Raw genomic sequence first — 16,386 nt, 5'->3', positions numbered from 1 at the left:
ACTCCCTGCTGGCCGGGCCACCGTCCAGCAGTGAATTCCCTTGCAGCTCTCCAAAATTAGGTCAAACAAGTCCCCAGGGACTCTCAACAGAAAGAAGTTGCCAAAGGCTAAATTTGGCATTGAAGTCAGGCCCTGGACTAGAATAAAGTGTGCCAGCATTTTTCAGCTATGCTTTCAAGACCTTGATCAGAATAGGCAGGACTAGATAGCTATTTCCAAGAGTGGCTCAGCAGCCCAAATTGGAAACCATTGTTCAAACCAGAGTTTGGGGGAGGACCTGAAAGTGTAAAATTCCTCGTCTACTTCCTTGACCGCTCTTATTCTCACTTGAAGAATATCTAAATTGAAGAATATTTAAATTTAAATTGCTCCAAGCAGTTTACCTAGTGATATTTCCTGCCAACCTGATCAGAGCTTCAGTTTGGCCCTTCTCAGGAAAGACAGGCTAACCACTTTTTTCTGTTCTCTTAGCGATAACTGGTTAGTTTTGTATTTTTTTTTCTTATACAATACTTTATCGAGTGTAATTCAAATGCCATCAAAGTCATCATTTAAAGGATATATTCAGTATTTTTTTAGTATATTCAGAGTTGTGCAACTATCAGATCCACAATAGATTTTAGAACATTTCATCACCCCCAAAAGAAATTCTTTACCCATGAGCAGTCACTCCCCAGCTCCTCTCAACCTTTCCAGCCCGAGGCAATCACTAATCTACTTTCTGTCTTTATAGAGTTGCTTATTGTGGACATTTCATATGAATGAAATCATCCACTATGTGGTCTTTTGTGTGTGGCTTCTTTCACTTAACATCATGTTTTTGAGGTTCATCCATGTTGCAGCATGTGTCAGTGCTACATTCCTTTTTAAGGCTGAATAATATTCCACTGTATGGCTATATCACATTTTATTTCTCTATTCAGCAGTTTATGGATATTTGCGTTTCCACTTTGGGACTATTATGACTAATGCTGCTATGAACGTTCATGTACATGTTTTTGCGTGGATCTACATTTTCAGTTTTATTGCATATATATCTATGAGCAGAATTGCTGGGTTATATGGTAAGTCCATGTTTAATTTTTTGAGAAACTGCTAAATGGTTTTCCAAAGCAGCTGCACCATTTTACATCCCCACCAACAATGTAGACTGGTTCCAATTTCTCAATATTCCTGCAAACACTTGGTGTTGTCTGTCCTTTTGATTATAGCTGTCCTATTGGGTATTTCATTGTGGTTTTGATTTGCATATCCCTAATGACTAATGATGTTGAACATATTTTCATGTGTTTATTGGCCATTTGTGTATTTCCTTTGGAGAAATACCTATTCAAATCCTCTGCCCATTCTTTTATAGGGTTGTTTGTCTTTTTTTGTTGAGTTGTAAGAGTTCTTTATCTTTCTGGATAATAGTCCCTTATCAAATATATCGTTTGCAAATATTTTCTCTCACTCTGTGGATTACCTTTCAGTTTCTTGAAGGTGAAGAGGAAGAGAGGATAATAAAGAGTGACTGCTGATGGGTAAGAAGTGTCTTTTTCGGGTGACAAAAGTATTCTGGAATTAGTGGTTGGTGATGGTTACACAACTGTAACTATACTGAAAGCCACTGAATATACTAAAATGGTGGATTTTATAGCACATGAATTATATCTCAAATTTTTTAAGTATAAAAACCATTTTAAAAAGTGAATCGATCCACTTGACTTCAGACCTGACGTCACCATTTCATTTGAGTTTAACAATTTTTTACTGACACTGCTAGATGCTGAGATACAAAATGAAAAGACTTTTTGTCTCTACCTGTAAAGAGCCCAGAGTCCAAGAGGGAGGATAATCACATACGCACTGCATTCTAATTGAACTTGGGTAGGACTAAGACAGAGGTGTGCTTTGGGATCATAAGGGCCATACTAAGAAACCTTGGCTTCATTCCAGAGGCAGTAGGGAACCAATGAAAATTCTTAAGCTGGGGATTGACACGATCCGTTTTATGTTTTAGACACAACTTCCTGGCAGCTGTGTAGAAGACTCATATATGAAAGGCAGCATGGCTAGTATCCGAGAGATCAGTTAGGAGACAATTGAAGTAGTTTGAGTGAGAAATGGTGGCGGCTTGAATAAAAGCAGTGGTTGTAAGAATGGAGATGCGGTGGTCAGATTTAAAAATATATTTAACAGATAAAACTCTACATATAGGACTTGGTATGATGACGAGTGAGGGAGAGGGAGAAGTCTGGGATGACTCACAGATTTCTGGCTTGGGTCACTGGGTAGATGGTGGTGTCATCAAACTGAAACAAGGGAATTTAAGAAGAGGAGGTTTGTGGGCTGAAATAATGAGTTCATTTTTGGACAATATTTAGGTATAAGGCATCTGGAAAATGATCAAGTGGATCTATCCAGCAGGCAATATAACTTTACTCTGTCTCTGATGCAGTTTCCTGATCTATAAAAAGGCAGCATTGTGATAGGACTAACAATTATATATACGACATGATACATATATATTCTGATACATGTATTAGAATGGGGGTATTAGGGATGTTCACCAAATCTGCTTTGGGGAAATTGCAAATTCTATTAACTATTTATTAAACATGTGCCTAGCTTTCTACAGGAAATCTTGCTCAGTGTTATCAAAGGCATATTTATATTTACAGGTGCAACTTGATTTAAGCCAACTGAATGAAATACAGGTGCACCAAAAAAATCAATCAGAGGGTGATAATTGCTGCCCCCAAAGACTCAGCATAAGATGCTTTTAACTATGTATTCCTCCTAGTGAATAAAAACCAATTTGCCTTAGATAAATTAGACTTACATAAATTTCAAAAACAATAAAAGCTAACGTTTATTTTGTGCTTGCTGCATGCTAGACAAAGTGCTAAGCTCTTTATAAGTATTATCTTTTCTATCCTCACAATCATCTTATTGAGGTAGATACTAGTAGTGTTCTCATTTTACAAATAAAGAAAGTAAGGCTTAGAGAGATTATATGATAGAACCAAGATCATTAATCTGGTAAGCAGTAAAGCCAGGATTCAAACCCAGGTCTCTCTGACTCCAAAGTACAGATTCATGAGCAAGAGCTATTATTTAATAAGTAAAGCGGAGGTTATATGAATGCTTAGATGAATTTAATAATCAAAATAACAATCTGGCCTGATTTATGTGGAAATTATTGACCCTTCACTATCATGTTTATATTCTTATTCTTCTTTAGCAGTCCCAGTTAATTTCCAGATTCACTCTCTAATCATCATGTGACATCCCATTTTTCTCCCTGTCCATCTTCCCATCCTCTTATCACATTTTCTACTCAGCATCCAAATTGGATATGGTCAGTAAACAATGAAGGCTTTGCTTTGAAATAGCAACATTTATGGACTATCTGAGAAGGCCCTTCATCAGAATCACTCCTTATCTGTGCTCCTGGATTCAGGGCTGCTGACCTCACTGTGGCTCACCCTGGAAGCCCGTCAATGCAAAAACTTATTGGAGGAGGAGGAAGCGTCAAAACAAATGTATATTCACGACGAGATGGCCCAGTGTTGCCAGAGGAATTTGCTGAGTGGGGTGGAGAAGTTAAGAGTCATTTGTTCTTCATAAGACAGTGTGGCTGTGTTTTTTCCAGAAAATAGAAAGGAAGCCAGCTGAGCAGCGTCATCTCTAGCACTGACACATTTGGGTACATAGAGAATGGGCACAACAGAATTCTTCACAAGATGGGGCAGTCACTGCCAGAGACTAGCCTAAAACATATTTGAATAACGGCATTTCTGGTCTCCTTAGACGCACGTGGACTGTTTAGGCAAGGAATAATCCCTGCCTCTGGTTATTCATCTGAACAGTGACCAAACGCTTTAGAGAAGAACCTTGGCAAAGGACAGAACTTTAATTTAACATGCAGATTTTTTACAATTGTTGGACTGAATTTATTTTTTCATAATGGGAATGCACCTCAAAATAATCAGGATGCATTGGGGATCTAATTTCCCAAATGTCAGCTTGCAGTACACTTCAAAAGTAATTCACTTTGCAATGTGTTTTTCCCATTACCCTCATACGAAAGAAATTATTGCAAATAATAGCCTAGGAAGCTGGGATCGTCCAAGAGGTCTGACTGGGCTGTTGACAGCGGAGGTTATTTCTATTGAGAGAGGGCATTCCACACTATTTTAAAAATGAACATATTTGATGTATTTTTATCTTCTTCTGCCTCTCTCTAGCCTCACGTATTCCCTCCATTGCTCAAGCCTATCTGAATATAGCTGCCTGAACATGAATTACTATTTTGCCTGTGTGCTTTGTGTATTCTTCTCCCTCAGGGAAATCTGTGCCACTTCCCTTCCATACATTTCCATCTAACCTTCAAAACCAGAACATACCTCTTTTCATACACCTTCCCTAATAATCACTTCCCAAGTGTAATCATTTATTATTAGTTTCCTTATTTATTGCAGCTTTACTATACCATGTATTCTTGGAGTTATTAAAATATTTCTTTGGGTTTCATCTCAAGTAGTTTTGTGTGTGTATGTTTTAACCTCCAATTAGACTTTCCATTCTTTGGAGAGCTCAAGAGTTGTGCCTTTATTTCTTTAGCATTCAGGAATAGTACAATGACTCACATTAAAATGAAATAAATGCCATACCTGTGATATATACTCCAACTAGCCTTATATGTTTGACAGTGATACCAAGAAAGATTTTATTAAACAGGTATAAAATCAATTTCAAAAGGTTAAAGATGTAATATGAACATCCAATCTGTCCCTCATGGATCTTTCACCCAAGAAGTTATTAAAACTTTTCTTATATATTATAGGAGTTGCCTTTATCAAATCTCAGGATAACAATTTATTAACTAATGGATGGAAGATCCTGTCCTAGAAAATAACAAGGTCGGCCCACTCATTACCAATTTACTCTTCAACAAATTTAATTATTCAAAGACATTAATTGAGCTCATACTATACAGATAACACATAGTAGACACTTTGAAAGGACATTAAATTTACATTCTATTTGAGAAACCAAGAAATACAAAGTGAAATAAAAACAAACAAAAAAACAGAACAAGAAGTTGTCTCCGTTTAAGTTCTGTATAAGTGACCCGCTGAGTTAGAGGGGTGGGAGAGGAGTGGCCAGCGAACTCTTCCTCAAGATGTTATGATGTAAACTTGACCTCAAAGAGTGGGCAAGGGCGAGACCAGAGACACAGAGGTAGAAATGATCATGCCATGTTTGAGTGACAATGGGTTATTGGTCCATCTGTCTGACAGGGTACATGAAAAGCTTTTTAAACACTACAAGGTATCATTATTACTATTATTATTGTTTTAAACAATCAATACTAATTTAGATGGCCTCTTTCCAGTGCTGTTTCTGTTCCTTCCTGCATTTCTGGGCTTCAAGCTGGGATTCTTTTGACTTCTATCTGAAGAATTCCCTTTATTATGTTTTTCGGTGCACATCTTCTGACAATGAATTCTATAGGTTCTTGTTTTTATGAAAATGTCTCTGTTTTACTATAATTTTTAAAGAACATTTTTGCTAGGTATAGAATTCTAAGTTTGCAGTGATTTTCCCCCTTCTTTAAAGATGTCATTCCATTGTCTTCTGGTTTCCATCATTTGTGTTGTTCATTTGAAAATATGTGCTCTTTTTTACTCTGGCTAATTTTAACATTTTTATATTAGCATTTAGTTTTCAGTGGTTTGATTAGGTGTGGTGTGTCTTGTATTTATCCTGCTTCTTATTCATAGAGCTTCTTGATTCTGTGACTTAATGTCTTTTTTTAGTTTGGAGAAATTCTTGGCTAGTGTCTCTTTAAATATGGCTCCTGCCACATTCCTTATCTGCACTCCTTCTGGGACTCCATTGACAATCATAATAATAAGATCTTTCATGTCCCATATGTTTTTTTATATTATTTTCTCTATATTCCATGCTTTTTTCTCTGGGTTTTGATCCAGATTGAAGCACAGAGAACTGATCTAGTAAACTTATATTTCAGGTCACTAATCTGTTTTGTTGCATCTAAAACTGTTAAACTCATCTATTGGATTGTTAATTTTAGTAGTTATTATATTTTTAATTCTAGAATTCACAATTATTTTTTAAATTAGTTTCAGGTGTTAATTCTTTTTTATTAATACAAATTCTCTGGTGAAATTCACCATCTTTTCATGTAAATTCTTTTAAACATACCACATATTTTTTTTAATTGTGACTAAATGAATAACTCAAGTATGTCTGTCCTGTGTAAGTTTATTTCCATGGTCTGTTTTATCTCTTGATTTTCAGTCATTTGGTCCTGTTTCCTGGGATTATTGATTTTTTAAAAAAATTGAATACTAGACTTTGTATATGAAAAAGTATAAGACTGTAGATAATGACATTATCCCCCACATAAGAGTTCATTTTCTTCTGGCAGTGAGATAGACTTCAGGCACATCACCTTTATCCAGGTAAGACTTGCTTGCCCTAATTCTAGGGCTAGCCCTTTCAGGACTCTTAATTAAAAACTTTGTTTATCAGAGTCCTTTCTCCTTCATGGATCCTATGGTTGTTAATTTTATGTGCCGACTTGACTAGGCTAAGGGATATCCAGATAGCTGGTAAAATATTATTTCTGGGGGTGTCTGTGAGGGTGTTTCCAGAAGAGATCAGCATTTGAATCAGTAGACTGAGTAATGAAGATCCACCTCACTAATATGGGCCGGCATCATTCAATTTGTTGAGAGCCTGAATAAAAATAAAAGTGGAGGAAGGGGAAATTCTCTCTCTCTCTCTCTCTCTCTCTCTCTCTCTCTCTCTCTTCTTCAGCTAGGACGTCCATCTTCTCTTGTCCTTGGACACTGATATTCCAGATTCTCAAGCCTTCTGTCTCCAAGACTTTTACCAGCAGATCCCCATTTTCAGTCCTTTGGCCTCGGACTGGGAATCACACCATTGGTTCCCCTGGTTCTCAGGCCTTCAAATTTGAAGTAAATTATACCACCAGCTTTCCTGGTTCTACAGCTTGCAGATGGCAGATCATAGGACTTCTTGGTCTCCACAACTGCTTGAGCCAATTTGTATAATAAATTTCTTCTTATCTGTTTTATCTATACCATCTATATCTATATCTATAATCTATATCTATATTTATATCTATCCTGTTGGTTCTGTTTCTCTGGAGAACCTTGACTAATACAGACTCTGAACTCCAACTGTTATCTCCCCGGGACAATTTCAAAATAATCATACTAATACTACCACCATATGGGTAATAAAGACACTTAAACACTTTTTGCATTTTCTCTCCTCCCATTTTTTTTAATAGTTGGATTACATCTACATTGTCAGAGAATATAGCCATTATATAACATACTGTCTTTTATCTCTCATTTAGTCTTCATTACACCAGTTACTATATTTAATGCTCACCACCAGTCCTTACATTGATGTCTCTCTAGTCATTTTGTTTGTTTGAAGCTCATTTATTAGTAGATTCCTGGGAAAGGACTCATGGGAACAATATTCCTTGAGTTCTTAGATGCTAATAACAGTTTGCCTGTGTCCTTTGTATTTGACTCATACTTTTTTTCCTTAATTATCTTGAAAATATTACTCCATTTTTCTGATAACAACCTAAAAATGTAAACCTGATGATAATCAGAGTCATCTACTGACTCATATAGAGTGGACCCTTGAACAACACAGGGGTGAGGGGCACCAATCCACTGATAGAGGCACTGCAAACAATCCTCAAATACCTTAAGTCAGCCCTCTGCATATGTAGATTCCCAACCTCGGGTCAAAAATACTATATTCCTTTTTTCTAGTGACCCAAAGGATTTTTTCTTTAAAACCCAGTAATTTGACTAGAATTGGTCGTTCTGTATTTGAGGTGTACACTATCAGTGTGTCATTTCAATGTTTGTTTTTTTTCAGAAAGCTTTTCTTGAATATAGTTTTAGTATTTGTTCTGTTCCCTTACTTTTGTTTTCTTCTTTAGGGACTTATGTTGTGTGTATTTTGGATCTTCTTTGTCACTCTTCAAAATCTGTTACTTTCTCTCAGATCCTTTTTTGTCTCTTCACTTAAACATTTTAAAAATATTTTCTTCTATTTCACTGGTTTCCCTTCAGGCACTACAGTTGAATTTATTTGCTCGTATTTCCTTTCTAGAATACTCTTCATTTCTTAAATTATTGTTGCTTTATTTCTAATTATTTCTTGAGTCCTATCACTTCATTTCTGAGTTTCTAATTCTTATTTCTGTGATTTCATGTCTTGTATTATTATTATTTTCTATATCTTTTATGTCATTTGGAAATAGTAAGTTACAGGTTGCTCTGTTTTGTGGGATGTTTTTCTGGAGTGTTTTCATCGTCTGTAGGAATGTTATTCTGCTCCTTGTAACCCTTTGTTTCCTTATAAAAACTATGTGACATTTATATTTTTCTGTTGTTTCTTACAATATGACATTAGTTTTCCTGAACTTTTCCTATAAGGTGGCATTCACAAAAGCTTTTCCTACTTCACAGAACTTCCTCTCTTGATTTTCAAGAGTGGTATTACACAACATTGGTCTGGAACTTTTCTTTTCCTCTTCTCTGGTTATCCATGTCTTGTTCAATTTTCATTCTACTCCAAGCAGTTTCTATGGTCTGAGGGCCTGTCCTACAAAGAGGTTGGTTTTGTGAGTTCATAGGAGCTAAGCTGCTCCAGCCCCATCAGACCTTTTTCCCATGTACTTGATATTGGTATTGGTCAAAACCCCTCTCAGTTTCAGCTGCTGTTCTTAAGTTGGTCTGCTTTCTTTCCAGTCAATGCCTATTGTCTGTTTTGGGGTCCTCTTGTTCTCAGGTCCATCCGATGCAGCTTCATTATCCTTTCTCCTGCACAGACATACCATTCACATCTTGTGGCTGTTGGTGGTTTGTATCCACCCACTTGTCTTTTGGAGTTTGTAGGGATACCTTCTCACTTAGTTTTGTTGTAAATGTTGTTACAGGTTTTAGGTTTTGCTATCCAGTTGTTCTCTTTGTTTTGATGTAAGGATTCAAAGAGAATGAAAGAATATGCTACTGATGCTGTCATCTTCCCAGAATCCTCTCCTAAGTTAATTCAATTATAAGTGTATTTTTGTATTACAGTCCCTTTGGGAGACTGCTCGTAAATTATGGGTGTTGACATCTTGCTTCTACGTGGGCCTGGGAAGGTTAAGGACTTTAAAGCTTAGCTATTTATGATACCACAATTAATGACCAAGCATAAGGAAGCTAAAATATGAACATTGTAAATTGCCAACTCGTGAATTTTTTAAAAAAACATTTAAATTTAATTACAGCAGAAATATTTCTGAGGATGGGGATTGTTTTTTTAACAATAAATAAAAGAAACCATTTGTGTATATATTCTCAGAATTAACACAATGAAGCTTTCTTTTATGGGGTACATGTGTATAAATTACTTGTGCACAAGTTCCATAGGATGTAACATATTTGCATATATTGTAAATTTTATTTTAATTTTAGTACTCTTGTAGTGTGGAAATTGTAACAACTGGCCAAAAAAATTGTTTTTCAGTAGGCAGGCAGTTGATAATATCAGTTGCTCTAACAGAAACCAGCATGGACCTTTAAAACTTGAAAAAATCTAAAGTGGTCATCTTGTCCTGTCCAGACCACAGCCTCGAGAGTCTTTCTAACTCAAAGTGTTTAAGTACAGACAATTTTCACCAATTAACAATATCTATAAGAAATGGGTTTTTGGTTTTGTTATCAGATGAATTAAAGTACAGTGACAGCAAGCAGTGCAGACAGAAACAATACTTAAGCACAACTTGAAAAAAATGTAACAGCAATGGTAGCTAGGAAACAGCAGCAAAGATAACGCATTGAAGAGGAATAGTTCAGGAGTCATGGGTAACTCTAAGGCCATGTTATGATGCTATGTGAGTGGCATTGCACACGGTTGCCATAGCTACAGACCTCACAAGCTATAGACACACAGACCCTATGTACCCACCCACTCTGCTACCACTGCTTTCCACACCTGCCCCTCTGAGTTTTCTACAGCTCCACAGTAAGAAGAAAAAGGCCATATGGCTTAAATCAAAATATTTTTTTCACTTCAAAAAAATCAGAATACCAGAGATTCAGAGCAGAAGGCAAGGAAGCACTGGAAAATGCTTATTTCCCAAGGGTCAAGAGGCTTCAGAACGTCCACTCCAGGAGGAAAGGCTGGTGACCTTCAGTCACCCACCTCCATGTCTACTTTCATGTTCCTTTTTACTCTCTCTATTCTTATCCTGACTACACAGATCCTGTCTCTCTTTGTCTTCCCCACCCCCAACTCCCTGTCTTGACAGCAGCACCAGGCAGAGTTATAACATTATTCAAAGGAATACATGTGGATTGAAGTGGTAGAACAGGGATAGATATTTTGATATTCTGTTTTCTTCCAGTGGAATTAATGAAATGCCTTTGGATGCCACTGCCAGATTTAAAGCAAAACCAGGGTAAACTGAAGAAGAAAAACATTGGTTGTTGGGGGTAGGGAGTGGGGAGAAGAAAAAAAGAACAGAAAAGGGAAGCATCTTGGATATAATTAGGGAGGTCCCTAGATATCACCCAGAATTGGGGGGTGGGGAGATGGGCAATAGGAAACACATGTTGGGGAGAGTACCCACTGGTAACATCTAATTTTCCCTTGTGTACTCTTCCTGGATAACTCACTTATACTTGGTCAGCTGGGGAACTTACTTCTTCACATTCATCAATATTATAACGTGAATAAAATGGTTTAGATGCTTTCTGGTTCTATTTTTGGGATTTCAGATGAAGTGAAAACCCCAGACCCTTTAAGCACACATTCTTTCTTTGCTCATCCTATGTAAGCCAACCCTGTCCTAAACATCTAAAACAGAGTGGCATAGAAGAGAGATGGCTTTGCCATCTGCATTAGTTTCCTTGTTAGTTAGTTGCCATAACAAAGAACCACAAACTGGGTGGCTTAGAACAACAGAAATATATTATCTTACAGTTCTGGAGTCTGGAAGTCTGAAATCATCCTTCTTCTGAAATCTGTTGGTGAATCCTTCCTTGCCTTTTCCTAACTCCTGGGGATTTGCCTGCAATCTTTGGTGTTCTTTGGCTTATAGACACATTATGCCAATCCTGCATTACCACATGGACTTCTCCCTTGCTCGTATTTATTGAGCAACTTGTATGTGCTCGGCACTGAGGAAATAGAGAAAACAAAATAAAGAACCCACACTCACAGAGCTTTCATTAGAGAGGGGAGATGATGAAACAATCAATCAGAAAACATGTTGTTTTCTAATGCTGGATACCTTTATTGTCTCTGAGGTACCCTGTTTCCCCGAAAATAAGACCTAGCCGGACAATCAGCTCTAATGAGTCTTTTGGAGCAAAAATTAATGTAAGACCTGGTATTATATTATATTATATTATGACCCAGTCATATATATAGTAAAATAAGACTGGGTCTTATTTATGGAGTCACAGGGCAGGCATGTACTTGACGTATAAGGGACCCCTCAGAAAGGTCTAAGACTTTCCACAATACTTTCCAGAAGGAATAAAACTGCAGACAGGACTTTTCCCATAAACATTGGAATAGCATTTCTCCTCCTGGACTTCATAATAGATCTCCATCCATTCTCCAGTTATTACTTCTCTCCAATTTGGGGAGCTGGACACCATTCAAAAAATTCCTTATATAGAGCACCTAATTGTGTAAGTTGCATATGTTATATTTGCCTGGAATTTACTCCACCCACACCCCCTATTCACACATAAATAAGCTCATACACGCTTTAAAAAAAAACAAAAAAACAAAAAAAACCTGGATCCCATTTTAAGAAAGAAAGAAATTATTTTCTACACAAGATTTCTTTCTGGCATTCTGATGTTAACAGTAGTAGTGTAGAATCTTCTAGAGTGTGATAAAATGAATGGTTTCAGTTTCAAGGTGGAATTTTTACCACTTAACTATAAAACAGTCTGGCAGTGTCCACCAATTTATATTATCTAAGGCAGGGCTCCGCAGACTTTTTTTGGAAGGGGCCAGATAGTAACTTTTTTAGCTTTTGCGGGCTATATTACATCCACTATCCATCATAACCACTCAACTCTCTTATTGTAGGATTGAAGCATCCATAGACAATATATAAATGAGTGAGTGTGGCTGTGTGCCAGTAAAACTTTGTTTACAAAAGTGGTCAGTAGGGTAACTTGGCCCAAGGCTGCATTTTACCAATCCCTGATCTAGAAGAGAATTAGTTATAGTTATCTGCTGTTTGGCAGGGTAAAGAACTGAACCTCACAAGAGTAGTGGTTTTTCTAACAGATGGCATAGAGGTTCACTGTTCTACCGACTTTCCTTCTGTGGATAAAGTTATACAGTAATAAATAACTGAAGGTCACCACATCACATAACTCTGGAATCATGCAGTGCCTAACTGTGTGGCCATAGGCAGCAGCACTGAATGTATTTAAAGTGATTTTTCTGCAGTTCCGCTTATGGGACCAGATTAAGGCAAAGGAATAGGTAGTGTGTTCATTCATTCGTCCATCAGCATATTGGGTCAGACACTGTGACAACTACCAACGACACATAAATAAATCAAATGGAGATCTTGGTCTTCAAGTTGCTTAGGGTCTAGTAAGATGTCTTAGTTTCCTAGGGTTGTAGTAACAAAGTATCCCAAACTGAGTGGCTTAAAAAAACAATTTATTTCAGAAGGCTTCAGAAGGCGAGGAGTCTGAAGGCAAGGCATCAGCAGAACCCACTCCCTCTGAAGCCGACAGGAGAATGACTCACTCTTTGCCTCTTTCTAGCTTCTGAAGGTTTGCCTGGAATCCTAATCCTTGGTGTTCCTTGGTTTACAGCTGCAGCTCTTCAGCTTCTTCCTCGTCATCACATGGCATCTCCCCTATGTGTCTGTGTCTCTCTCCTCTTCTTATATGGACACCAGTCATAATGGATTAAGGCCCACCCTACTCCAGTATGACCTCATCTTAACTAATTACATTTACAACTCTGTTTCCAAATAAGGTCACATTCCGAAGTACTGGGGGTTAGGACTGCAATATGTCCATTTTGGGGGGACACAATTCAGTCTATAAGGTAAGAACAAGGTGAAATAAATGTGAAAAGGTACGGTTGCTATGAGAAACACTGTGAAAGCCTTTAGGGTGAAGAGTGAACACATCACTAGTACACAAAGTATCAGGCCCACTAAGCTCACTTGATTATCAGTATCCTATCAAATCCAGATTAACTAGAGCTCTCTTGGAACCATATGCCATAATTCTACCCAGGAATATATCATGATACCAACTGCAACAACTGGCAAGGCTTTTTCATCACATTTGACAAAGCATTTTACTCCACAGTTTTCAAATTTACCGCCCCACCCCCGACCCTGTTTTAGAATTCAATTAGTAAAACTTGATTTACACTATTAAATAGAGGATTTTCCACCAGCCCTTCATAGCTCTTAATATGCAGAAAATGTTTGTAGTGAGCAAGGAGGTCACAAAGCAGGACTTAAACACTTCGTTTTCTGGCCCAGAACTACTTTTTTCTCTGCGTTAATCAGACCAACTATTCTCAAGCACCTCACTGATGGAAAATAGAACTCAAGAGTATCATTTTCGTATTACCATTTCCCAGTGTTTTACTGAAAGATTTCACATCTTCTCACTTAATCTTCGGCTTTCAGCTTCCCCCTTGAAATCTGCAGATAAATTTCACACTCTGAGGCAAACACTGCTTTCTTCACCATAAATGAGAAACAGAGGCATAGCTCGGCTGGGTTATCCCATTGGGTGTACCCCAAGGCTACAGGCAGCTCAAGCTGGTCTTTTCACTATGATTGCAATAGTCAGAGAAGTCCATTCAGGCAAATTCTATATCACTGGGGACGTAAACTATTATTTTTAGTCATATTATATATGACATTGAAACTCTTTATTTATGTCGTTGCACGATATATATGTATCCCCAGAACCTTGACTGAATTTCTTACCTCTTATTTCTTTTTTTCTCTTTTCTTTTTTTTTGGCTGGGTACAGTGAACTTTATTGATGGTGCATGACAAGGTCGGGCTCCCTCAGCCCCTCCCCTTCTTCAGGGGGTCAGGGATGGAAACGGGAGGTCAGAAGATTCTCGGTGTGTCGCGGAATCAATCTGGGGCAAGGACTCCCCAGTAGCTGAGGGCCTCTCTTCCTCTTGCTGGGGCTGGTGGTCCAGGGGGCTCTTACTCCTTAGAGGCCATGTAGGCCCTGAGGTCCACCACCCTGTTGCAGTAGCCAAATTCATTGTCATATCAGGAAATGAGCTTGGCAAAGTGGTAGTTGAGGGCAATGCCAGCCCCAGCATCAAAGGTGGAAGAGTGGGTATCACTGTTAAAGTTGCAGGAAACAACCTGGTCCTCAGTATAGCCGAGGATGCCCTTGAGGGGGCCATCCGATGCCTGCTTCACCACTTTCTTGATGTCATCGTATTTGGCAGCCTTCTCCAGGTGACAGGTCAGATCTACAACTGACCCACTGGGGGTAGGGACATAGAAGGCCATGCCAGTGAGCTTTCCATTCAGCTCAGGGATGACATTACCCACAGCCTTAGCAGCACCAGTAGAAGCAGGGAAGATGTTCTGGGGCAGCCCCTCGGCCATCACGTCACAGCTTCCCAGAGGGACCATCCACGGTCTTCCGGGTGGCAGTGATGGCATGAACTGTGGTCATGAGTCCCTCCACAATGCCAAAGTTATCATGGATGACCTCAGCCAGGAGGCCAAGCAGTTGGTGGTACAGGCGCATTGCTGACAATCTTTAGGGACTTGTCATACTTCTCATGGTTCACACCCATCACAAACATGGGGGCATCTGCAGAAGGGGCAGAGATGATGACCTTCTTGACTCCACCCTTCAAGTGGGCCCCTGCCTTCTCCAAGGTAGTGAAGACACCAGCGGGCTCCACAACAGCATCACCCCATTTGATGTTGCCAGGATCTCGCTCCTGGAAGATGCTAATGGGCCTTTCCATTGATGACAAGCTTCCCATTCTCAGCCTTGACTATGCCTTTGAACTTGCCATGGGTGGAATCACACTGGCACATGTAGACCATGTAGTTGAGGTCAATGAAGAGGTTATTGATGGTGACAATATCTACTTTGCCAGAGTTAAAAGCAGCCCTGGTGACCAGGCATCCAATACAGCCAAATCCGTTCACAGGAAGACGCGGCTGTCTGTCAAATGGGAGGAGCAGAGAGCCTCTTACTTCTTCTTTCTGAAAAGTGGTTGGTGAATATTCCTACTATTTCCTGCAAAGTAAGACTTAAAGAAGACACAGCTTCTTATTTAAGTGACAAATAAGCTACCCAAATCCTATGAACCAGAAGGATACTATAAAGTGCCAAAATACTGTTTACCATCTTTTAAAATACACCAAAGAAATACAAACTCTAAGAAAAATTTTTAAAAATCCACCTCCTCCTCCTTGAGAACGTATTTCTGGTTGTTGAGATAAGTAAGTGAAGCAATCTTTTACTCAGATTTTGCAAGTATAGTTAATTATAATTGTTGAAGTCCAATTTGCTGAACTAATACTAGCAGTCACAATTTATTTGGCTTTTACTCTCTACCAGATACTGTACCAAGCTATTTACATATATTATTTATTCCTTACAACCACTTAGTGAAGGTAGGTAATATTATCCTATTTTACAGATTTAAAAAAGAAAAACAACAACAACAAATTTGAGGAGGCTTAGAAATTAGCCTGAGGGCACATAACTACTAAATACTGAAATCCGGATTTGAATTCAGAACTTCCTGAACTCCCCCTCACACTATTAGCCTTGCAATAATGTGGTATATTAAGTCTAATAAGAATATATATAATAATGAGCTCTATTCCAGTTAATTTGTTGCTCCTTCTCAACCTAAGCATTCTGATTTTCAGGAATTTACTTCCAATTTCCAGGAAAAGGTCAAGACAAAATTTACTATGATCAGTTACAGATCATTCTTAAGTCATATCTTAGGCATTGACAACCTAAATACCCTTCACAAAGTACCTTTTTTTCCTGCTCCTAGTTCACAAGGTTTCACACTGAGTCCCAAAGCACTTTCATCATTAGTTAGAAAGTCCTTTATGAAGAGAAGTGATGCCCCTTTTCACCCCAAGCTGAGCTCTCAACAGTACTCTGTAATCATGACCACTTCTCCAGGGGTGTCACCTTTGCAGGACAGTTCAGCCACCAACAGCTGGGCATCTATGGGACAGGAGTGGACTCATGAATTACCCACTTGAAAATTCAAGGGGAATTTTGAGGGCCTTGGATTTGTTTTTCC

At 38.4% G+C, this 16,386-nt stretch overlaps 1 protein-coding gene, 1 long non-coding RNA gene and 1 pseudogene across 2 annotated transcripts in view; 1 reads left to right on the top strand and 2 right to left on the bottom strand.

Annotated features, from left to right (window-relative positions):
- Window positions 1-16,386, top strand: part of LOC141568922 (uncharacterized) — a 71,935-nt gene that overhangs the window by 11,684 nt on the left and 43,865 nt on the right. The window lies entirely within an intron of this gene.
- TANC2 (tetratricopeptide repeat, ankyrin repeat and coiled-coil containing 2) overlaps window positions 1-16,386 on the bottom strand; it is a 341,035-nt gene that overhangs the window by 287,314 nt on the left and 37,335 nt on the right. The gene's annotated exons all lie outside the window — the stretch shown is intronic.
- On the bottom strand, window positions 14,153-15,230 carry LOC109448008 (glyceraldehyde-3-phosphate dehydrogenase; annotated as a pseudogene).

This window comes from Rhinolophus sinicus, linkage group LG15 (genome assembly GCF_036562045.2).
Source record: "Rhinolophus sinicus isolate RSC01 linkage group LG15, ASM3656204v1, whole genome shotgun sequence".
Lineage (NCBI taxonomy): Eukaryota > Metazoa > Chordata > Mammalia > Chiroptera > Rhinolophidae > Rhinolophus > Rhinolophus sinicus.
Note: the sequence above shows the minus strand (reverse complement) of the source record. Positions and strands in the feature narration are given on the sequence as shown.